Source organism: Podarcis tiliguerta (assembly GCF_965153285.1).
Source record: "Podarcis tiliguerta genome assembly, chromosome: 10".
Lineage (NCBI taxonomy): Eukaryota > Metazoa > Chordata > Lepidosauria > Squamata > Lacertidae > Podarcis > Podarcis tiliguerta.
The window spans coordinates 27,152,885-27,161,434 of record NC_139543.1 but is presented as its reverse complement, the minus strand read 5'-3'; the positions used below and the strand labels follow the sequence as shown (position 1 = coordinate 27,161,434).

The window sequence follows — 8,550 nt, the reverse complement described above, 5'->3', positions numbered from 1 at the left end:
TGAAGATGGGGCTGCTTTTCAGCAGGTGTTGCCACTAATTGCTAGAGATAATGAGCTGCTGTCTATGGCAGAATGCTTCCAATTAATTGACAAGGACCAAGTCCATGATAAGGGGACTCTTTCCAGGAACTTTCTATTTGCAAACCTACCCCCAAAAGCTAATGGATCCTTTCTTCCAACTATGATGAGTCGATTTCTGTTGCAGGGGAATCAAAAATGGCATAGAGGATCCCGCCAACAGTGAATAAGGAATCTAGGCTGTTAGACCAATAAAACAATATACTCATAACTTCCTTTGAAGGCACCAAAATCAACAAATACATCAGAGTTCCCACCCACCCATTGCTTGGGCAGAGGAAAAGATTGCTTGGAGGCTTAGCAGCTGCAGTCGTGATGATCTCTTTATAAATTACCTTAATACATTTGTAGCCACGGCCTCAGAATGCAGAACCACGTTTAGTGTCTAGAGGTGATTTTCCATTTTTTCCTATTTGGTTCTGGCTTGAGCCCCCCCCCCCCCGGAAAACCTGGATAACCAAATTGGGTATCTGTGTAGTTAACCTGCCCCCCACCTAACTACAAACATCAGAGTTTTTTGTTCTTTTCCAAATTTACAAACAGCGGTAGCAATTACAAAATAGCAGCACAGATGAAAAACCGCAATGATATCCCCAAGTTCAAAACTTCCCACTTCCTCCCAAGACTGATATGTTCTAATGAGAGTCTGTGTCCTTTTGCCTTACTCATGATTAATCCAATGGCGCCGTCTGTTAGTTAGTGTTCCTTGCTTGCTCTGCCAACATAGAAAACATTGAGAGTATTATGGGGCACCCCAGAAGATGGCAGCAAATAGGCTCCTGTAATTCTATTTGGGCTCTGCAGCTGCAGTCAGTAGAAAAATCAGACCTCCTGATCTAATAAGACAAGAAGACCAGGTCTTGCAAAACCAGAAAGTGCCCATGCTCCAGGGTAAGGATCCAACTGCTGGGGTAGCTGAAAGCCTCCTTTCATAGTAGTGAGTTCATCTAGGAAATATGAGCTCATCTATTTGCGATTTCATCCAATAGGAATTCCTGCAAAGCTGAGCAAATCCATATTTCAAGCAGATTTGCTCAGCCTTGTAGTAAAATCTAACAGCAACCAGTCAGAATGCAGGTGGGGTGCCACCACTGTTGCACCTTCCTTACGGACAGCAAGGACAGGGCAGGGTGGTGGCAATGTTGGGGGAACACCAGGTTGACAGCAGCGAGCCATGATATCTCTGCACTTTCCCTGCCCCATTCTGGTCCCAGCAAGAGGCAGCCAGGTGGGCAGCACACCAGCAGGGTCCTACCTCATGCAAGGTGACTGGAGAAGGCACAAGTCCCCCAAGCGATAAGCTCTGCCTTAACATAACAGTGAAGCGCATCAGGACATTTCCACATATTACCGTTCCAAATATAATGCTCTGCTTAAAGTCACGATCAAGGGGCTTTCGTGCACCATCAGGGCCATGCGGCACGATGGCGAGCTTTATGAAACGCGGATTTTTCATGCAGCAGGAAGCGCCTGTATTTCTGTTTCTGATGAGCTCACTAGGGAAAGCGCCTGAGAAAATCAAGAAGCATTGCTGCTTCATTTAATTCCCAGGAACACAGGGAAGCCCCTATCAGTGCAGGAGGCGAAGCCTGAGTGGAAGAGCGGTGGGAATAGCAGCAACAAAATCAGCCCGGGAAGACAAACAGCCCACAAGACAGATGGTTAGTAAAATGCAGCAGCAGTGCTGAAGTTCTCTGCTTAGCTAGAAGGAAATCCTCTCTGGCTATGCTTTTGCCCTCTAGGAAGACTCTTGCATGAACACCATCAGAAGACTTGCCATCTGGCCTTGACTTTAAGGGCTTGTACCTTGTTCTTTCAGAACAGTCACAGCTTCTGAGAACATCACGATCGGCTCATGGTTGCAATCATCTATTGTTTGATGAAAACCCATCACAAAAATCCAAACAAATCCGCAGTATGCTGAGCTCCATTGGGACAAAAGCTGGGTGATAAATCTGCTGGATCTTGTTTTAGAAAACCTCTGCCCTCTTATACCTATGGAAGCAGCGCCCTCTGAGCTCCGTGTCCCTTGCTTGAGAACATCACAGTCTTTTACAGTAAGATCCGTGCATTAAATGTATGAAGCTTATTATTTAAAATGTTAACCATTTTAAATTTTAATCCCACATTTCTGCAGAACTTTCCATGTAGAAAACAAAGTAAAATCACAGGTCCTACATATACAATGTGCAAATTCAATGTACATGTTGAGCCTCATGAATTCTAATAATAGGTATGTCATCTGATTAATGTCTATTATATCCACGCTGCTTAGGAACACAACAGCCAATCCTATGCAGACCTACTCAAAAGCAAACCCTGCGGAGTTCAATGGGGCTTAAGATAACACTCTATTGGATTGCAGCTTTCATTCCAAAACAGGTGTTAATTTGCATGAACAGGGAGAACTCTGGAGTACCTTAAAGAGTAAGATAAATAACCTCTTGCTTCATCAGAAATGATCATATAATGGATATCTGCTTTTTCAGGCAGTTGTAGCCTAGTCCTTTGAAAAATTTACTCAGTCCTAAAGAGCATGGGAGAAGCAGAGAAAACTATCTGCCACCACAACTGAGACCAGGGGGACTTGCTTGCTAGGATGGAGAGCGAATCACACACACACACAGCTTCAGACTGATGTAGTTGACGGGACTGAGCCTCTTGCTGGATTCAAAACTTCTGGTGGTCAACTCTGTCAACAACCCATTCTGGGACTCTCTGCCTGCTGTTGCCTTTAGCTTTCCATCCATACGTACACAGTGGGAGCTTCCTCCATAGCAGAACCCTCACCAACAGTGGTGCTCCTCTCTGCAAATGAAGGCTGGAAGAAAGGCACCAACACACCACCCAAACTCCTTCCAGCCAAGAACATGGGCATGGATAAGATCAGGAGCAGACTTTGGTAATAGTTCCACAATCATTCCTTTTGGCGTAGCTGCCTTTTAATGGATCTTTTCAATAGGCTCTCTGAAACTTCACATTATTACAAAAGCACCCTCTTGGTTTGGTGCCTTATGACGGGGAACCCTCTGCACTGCCCTAAATCCGGCACTGATAATGGCCTTCTTGGTGTACATAGAATTGTATGAATGAATGTTTATTGCGGTCGCAGACCATTCATAGGCATAATGGATCACAAGACATGGTGAACACACACCGTTTGAATGGCAATGCCCATCAACTTTTTGGGGGATGGCCCTCTGAAATATTTTAGGGGGGGCGAAGGGACCTCAGTTCCTAGGAGTTGACTTCTATAACACCTTCCCTGCTCCCCCAAGAGAAGCAATGCTCAGAGAAGGTCGCTGGTCACCCTTTAAATACATCCCTCTTTCATCTGCTGGCAAAGGAAGAGAAATTGTTGTGTTCTTATTATTTGACGGTCTGGCTAGCTGGCTGCTTCTCATGTATCAGATGTCAAGGAAATAAACAACTATCTGACTTTTAGAAGACATCTGAAGGCAGCCCTGTTTAGGGAAGTTTTTAATTTTTGATGTTTTATTGTGTTTTAAATATTCTTTTGGAAGCCGCCCAGGGTGGCTGGGCAGGCGTGGCCAGATGGGCTGGGTATAAGTAATAAATCATCATCATCATCATCATCATCATCATCATGCAATATTTCCCCACCCGCTGCTCAGTTTCCTCCCGGGTCTTTTCCAACCCAAACCTCCCTTGGGAGACCTCTCCACGTGCGGAAGGCTCCACACCCTCCACCACTGACGGAGCCGCCCCATCCATCTCCAGCGGGGGCGGACCATTCTGCGCCTGGAGTTCGCCCCTGGCATTGCGCTGCCGCTAAGGATTCGGCCCTTGGCAAGCCAACCCGGGAGCGAGAATCGAAACGCTCCTGCCGCTGCGAGCTCTCCGGCAGCTTCACCAGCGCGCTCTGTCGCCAGGGCCGTCCGAACTGGTTCGAGCCCGGCTGACTCGGCCAATCGCGAGGCTCCCGACTCCGGGGAGCCAATCCGCTTCGGAGAGGTGGGCGGAGGCGACGGAGCGGGTGCGCAGGGGATGCCTTGTGCGCGCTTAGAGCGCTCGCTTGCTTGCCTGGCGCCGCCGCCGCTCGCCCTCCCGCCAGCTCGCTCCCTTCCGCCGATCTCGAAAACTTCCAGCGCACTCCGGGCAAAGGAGCATGCACGGCGGGCGGAGGCGCAGCGCGAAAGCCCAGGCCCCTGGTCCCACGCCGGATCTCCGCAGCTCTTTGCCATGAAGCACTGGCTCCCGCACCTTCAGGATCAGAGGTAAGCTTGGCCGAGGTGAGGGTGTTCCTTTGGAGGGTCTTTCGTGCTGCGCTTTCCTTGTCCAGACGTAACACTGCGCAGGATGCTTTGACCCGGGAGGGCAGGGAGTTTTCGGAGTCTCGTTCACCCTTTAAATACACACGTGCCCTAAGGATTATGCACGCGATCCTTCACTCGATTTCTCGGAAGCAATCCGCCCTTTGTTCCAGAGGGATTGACGTCGAAGAGTTGGGCATCGAGGTGTAAATCTTACGCGGGGAGATCCGTCGCGCTAGGGTAGGCTTCCTAACGTGCGAAATTATGAATGGAATCGGATTCCGAGGGGAGTGGAATGAAATGACTGGGGAGCGACAGAGAAGCGACGCGTCGGCAAACTCTGGAGATATATTTGGTGGGGTGTCGATTATTTTGAGATTTATTCAGCGTCCCCCAGACGTGACAACGTCCCAGAAAATAATGGCCATGTGTTAGAACGTCGAGGCGCCACAACAGCTTTGCTGTTGAAACTTTGATGTTCAGTTGTGGCGACAAGGGAAGCCTCTGGCACCAGATTTCTAAAAATGAAGTTACGGTGGGGGACAGAAAGAGTAGGATGCGGGGTTGAAAAGGAAAGGGCAAATTGCTGAGGAGAGGAAGCGGAGGTGCATTCCAGTTCAAGGGGAGTTGATACGGCGGCAAACGGCAGATCCCTACTTTCCCCAAGGAGAATGATGGAGGGAGCTGGGCTGCATTTCCGCGGGCCTTTAAGAGCAGCACATTTTCAGGCGCCAAGACAGAAAAGGGAAACGAATTGCAGGTGGAGGCAAATCTCAGTAGGGAGCTGCAAACCTGGCTAGGTAGCGGTAATTGGGAAGAGATGCATTGCCTACAGCGATATGTTGGGAGAAGGTGGGATGTCGAAATTGCATGGAGGTGGGTTAATAATCAGACTCGGTAAAGAAGGAGGTGAGTCAGATGCTGGCTGGGACAGGTGGGCTTAAGTTTAGGTAACAGTGAGCAGTATGAAGGTTGTAACGGAATGATACTGTAGGCCCCAGGCAAAATGGAAGAAGGGAAAATGTCCAAGAAAGTAATGATTATAAGTGCCAAAAATGAACCTTTGTTATATATAAAGTCCCTTTTTATTTATGTAAACAAGAGTCCATTATGAGCAGAAAAACTGGGGGATATATATGTTGGTATAAAACTGGTGGGGTTGCAATTATGAGTGTTTACATCTGTCCCTCTCCCTTATCATTCACATAAAAGTACCGGTAATTAGGAGAGATGCCAATAACATAGATGCAAACTTCTGCAAAGTCTCTTGTGTACAATCAAAGGGTGTCTGAATTTTGTTTCCTTTGATTTGAACATACCCACAGAAAGCCAGGGAGTGGCTAATGTAAGTCCATTGAATTCAGTAGGTCTTCTGAGGTCTACTTCTGAGTATGCCTTGGATACAACCTTTCATTTCTTTTTATTTGTGAGATGATACAAAGTAATGGCTTCGAAGTAAAATATGGCTGCAAGCTTTTTTGGAATTTGCTTGGTAGATTTATCAGTTAACTCCACAGTCCCAAGTAGACACCTTTCCCTAAGGAAAGGTCCCATTGATTGCCCATGGACCATCCTTTCAAGTAAGCATGCTCAAACTGCAGCCTATAGTTTAAGAATTAAAATTATAGTTTAAAGATTAAAATTCGTCCCTCAGCTAATTGGCAAGGGCTGATATGGAAGAGCAAATGACTGGGCAGGTTGTACAGATGGACCCTCTCCTTCCTTGTGCCAAGGTTAAGGGAGAATAATCAGATGACTTTCTTCCCATTTTTATCCGAAGCTATCAGACATTTTGGAATGAAACCATTATGGCTTTTCTTCTAGCAATAAGAACAACAAGCAATTGAGTCAGTTGAAATCAATGTCACTATCTTTGCTTAGACCTAGATCAACTGGAATCTTGAAGGGAACATTTTGTACCCTGGTTCAAGTATAATGAGAAATAGCATATGAAAGACAATATTCCCTTCAAACAAGGGGTGGTAGCTTTTATTTTATCCAGTTGTTTGAGTAAGTTATATGCAGGGGAGCAAGTAGACGGAACTTTTCTCATAAAGGTTCTGTATTTAAATGCAGTTGATTAATTGATTAAGATCCATGTGATTAATCAACTTGTAATTGCTTGATAAACACTGCATTAAATAGCTATTAAGATCCCTATGCGGGAATCAAAACATAGTTCAGATTCTTGTGGTTTAGCATAATTTTTCTATGTGACTGGATATCAGCCACTTGGGTTTATTTTTTCATCAGGCAGGGATGATCAAATCAGTCACTATATCAAATGCAGTGGATTGCCACAATTTGAAAACTAGGGAGGTTATTCCCCCACCCCAACGTAACATGCTGAACCATGCTTGTTATCCTATATTATTATCATAACTGAATATACAATGCTCCATTAGAACCTTAACATTCATCCTGATCAGCATGGAGACATATGCATATAAAATCTCTTCAGGCACAGCAAACCATTCTTTTTGCTAAATACTTCAAATCAAGCAAAATACCAAGTTCAAAATAATGCACAATAATCAAATACATTCTCACAGAGTCAATGTTTGCGTGTAATTTCAAATAATGTATTCCTTAGCAAAGCATGATTAAGAGATTCTGTAGGCATAGAATGGGTGAATAGAGAACAAGAAACCTCGTAATCCAACCAGTTAAGCAGTTTAAGGGAGAGAGATTTCAGCAAGTGCTTAATACTCCTGTGGAAATCAATGAATTAATATCAAACTTTGGCTGGGTAATTCTCCAGCTTGATAATGTATCCCAAAGATTTGCTTATCATTGTTGCCGGCATCTGGTTAAATTCTAAATTGGTTACATTGTTTTTTGGAAGGTGTCCCAAAGAGGAAATAGCATTTCTGGTGAGGCCTGTATAGGGTGTGTAATTATTCTTCTCTTTCCTTTTTTAAAAAAACAACATTAGACATAATTAAAAGAGCAGGATGGTTTCCTTTTGTTAAAAGCATTGGATCCATAGTTTCTTTAACTTTTCTCTTACTTCCCATGGATTTGTCAAATCATGTCTATTGGTAGGGAAGTCTCCAACCCCTCAATACCTTCTGGTAGTTTAATTCATTTGCCTTTTTGCTTTTTATCACAACATACTTGTGCTGTCTAAAATGCCCTTTTTATTCACATCTGCCTTTATTTTTGTGTTTATTTAATAAACATATTGGTCACTTTTCAGCAAAAACAGCTCTCTCAAAGTGACTTACAAAGAAGAAGATATGTAATTATTACTCATATCCATTAACATTACTAGAAAGTTGGACTCGGTTCAAAACCAGGAGCCTGATTTGGAATGCCTGGCTGTTAAAGAATCAGATGGAAATCTTTCTGTTTTATTTTTCTACAAGGACTTGCAAAGGCACAGAGAATATTTTCGTAAGAAATGCATCACTGTTTTTGCCTTAGTATTATCATAAAATTATATGAAACTTTTCTGGCTGACTGCCTAAGGCAGCTATGGGTTGTCAACACGGTGACTTCTAGATCAGCGGTTCTCAACCTGTGGGTCCCCAGATGATGTTGGACTACAACTCCCATCATCCCTGAGCTCTGGCCTTGCTAGCTAGGGGTGATGGGAGTTGTAGTTCCACAATATATGGGGACCCACAGGTTGAGAAAGGCTGCTCTAGATGGTCCCATCAGCTCTAGCCAGCATAGCCAATGGACAGGGAACATGGGAGTTGTAGTGCATCTGAAGGGTGTGGCACCAGCTGTCCTTTCCTTAAGCTGTTGGAAGCCTCTCTTTTGAACTTCATTTATCTTGAGGGTGAAGAAGCTGTAGTGCTGATCAGTCATCCCTGATCAGTGGACATGGTGGCTGATGAGAGTTCAATGACATCTGGAGGGCCATAGCTTCCCCATCCACGATCTAACCATATGCTTCTCTTTTAAAGTCCAGCTGCAGAAATAGCTTAGCAACAATTTCAAGTGAAAGTTAAATAGAATAGCTTTATCATAGCTGTCCTGTCCTACATTTCTGATGTATTCTTTCTTTCAGGGTGGGGTGGGGGAAGCCCTGGGTATTTGAAGCAGAACATAAGTGGCTGAAAGAATTTCAGTGCAATTCCTGCTATTGAACGACTATTTTGTCTTCAGCCACAAGTGGCTCTCCATATGTAGACACCAGGGGGACTACCAGTGATGGCAGACTTGGGCAGCTGGCTCAAAGCATGCAGGG

At 44.9% G+C, this 8,550-nt stretch overlaps 1 protein-coding gene across 2 annotated transcripts in view; it reads left to right on the top strand.

Annotated features, from left to right (window-relative positions):
• The first annotated feature begins 3,751 nt into the window (after positions 1-3,751).
• AMIGO2 (adhesion molecule with Ig like domain 2) overlaps positions 3,752-8,550 on the top strand; it is a 29,462-nt gene continuing 24,663 nt past the window's right edge. For both annotated transcript variants that reach the window (XM_083399845.1, XM_083399844.1), the window contains exon 1: positions 3,752-4,316. The gene's annotated coding sequence lies outside the window, so the exon portion shown is untranslated. The remainder of the gene's footprint in view (positions 4,317-8,550) is intronic.